Source organism: Mandrillus leucophaeus, unplaced genomic scaffold (genome assembly GCF_000951045.1).
Source record: "Mandrillus leucophaeus isolate KB7577 unplaced genomic scaffold, Mleu.le_1.0 Scaffold827, whole genome shotgun sequence".
Classification (NCBI taxonomy): Eukaryota; Metazoa; Chordata; class Mammalia; order Primates; family Cercopithecidae; genus Mandrillus; species Mandrillus leucophaeus.
Window position 1 is genome coordinate 309,522 of NW_012108997.1, and position 1,026 is coordinate 310,547.

Genomic DNA, 1,026 nt, shown 5'->3' on the forward strand with positions numbered 1-1,026 from the left:
TTGAATTAGGGATAGTCAAGCTATATTATAAACCAGTTTTATTTTAATTTCCTTTATTTTTATTGTATATGTAATTATATGTATGTTTATTTCATATCTTGCCACTTTATATCTATATAAGATAATAAGTTTTTTAATTCATTATACTTATTAACTTTCTTATGTTAGAATTTAATAGATTTGATGATAGTAATTTTCTTTTTTCTATCACATGAAAGTTTTTAATTTATTAATCTTCTCGTGACAAATCCACAGTGGGCACAAATAACATCATTGCAGCACCTTTACTCCTTCGGCTTTTTGCAAGCACCAACATTGGCTTTTGCAGTCCCCCTGACTTTCTTCATTCTGTTCTTGTGTTCCTTTTGTTGTTTTCTTGAGGTCTTTTTCTTCTCATACAGGCCATTCTTGCAAGTCTAAGTTTGGGTTCATTTTTCTTTGCATAATCCAAGTGTCACAAATCATGCCAAAGCCAGTTATCTTTCCACCACCAAAATGAGTTCTGAATCCAAATACAAAGATGACATCCAGTGTGATCTTGTATATTTTGGCTAGTTTTTCCCGAATTTCTGTCTTAGGCACTGTTGCCTTCCCGGGGTGAAGGACATCAATGACCATTTGTTTCCTCTGAAGTAGTTGGTTGGTCATGAACTTTCTAGTGCAGATAGTTACGGTGTCATTCATGATGGTGGTCTATCTCAATAGTAATTTTCTTATATTCTAATTTTGTTATTTTTAATTCTGCAAAAAATGAAAGTTTTTATTTTAAGCTGATTTTTTTATATGTGTGTTTCATCTAATTGCATCAAGAGTAAGAATATTATCTGTTGCTAGACTTTCAATAATATAATTATTTCATTTTTCATGATTAACTTGTTAGTCCACTTGGACCCTCTTATATCTTGTTATGTTTTATGACTATGCACTTTGTGATAGAATTGATGTATATGTAGACTTTTTCAGATTGAAGTACTTTATGTGAAACTATGCAAAACATTTCCTACCTGAAGGTGGGCATTTGGTGTA

General features: G+C 31.3%; 1 pseudogene across 1 annotated transcript; it reads right to left on the minus strand.

The window, feature by feature from the left end:
* Window positions 1–215: 215 nt before the first annotated feature.
* On the minus strand, window positions 216–695 carry LOC105530495 (annotated as a pseudogene). The gene has a single exon (XR_001004657.1). The product of XR_001004657.1 is annotated as a 40S ribosomal protein S24 pseudogene (transcript).
* Window positions 696–1,026: the final 331 nt, after the last annotated feature.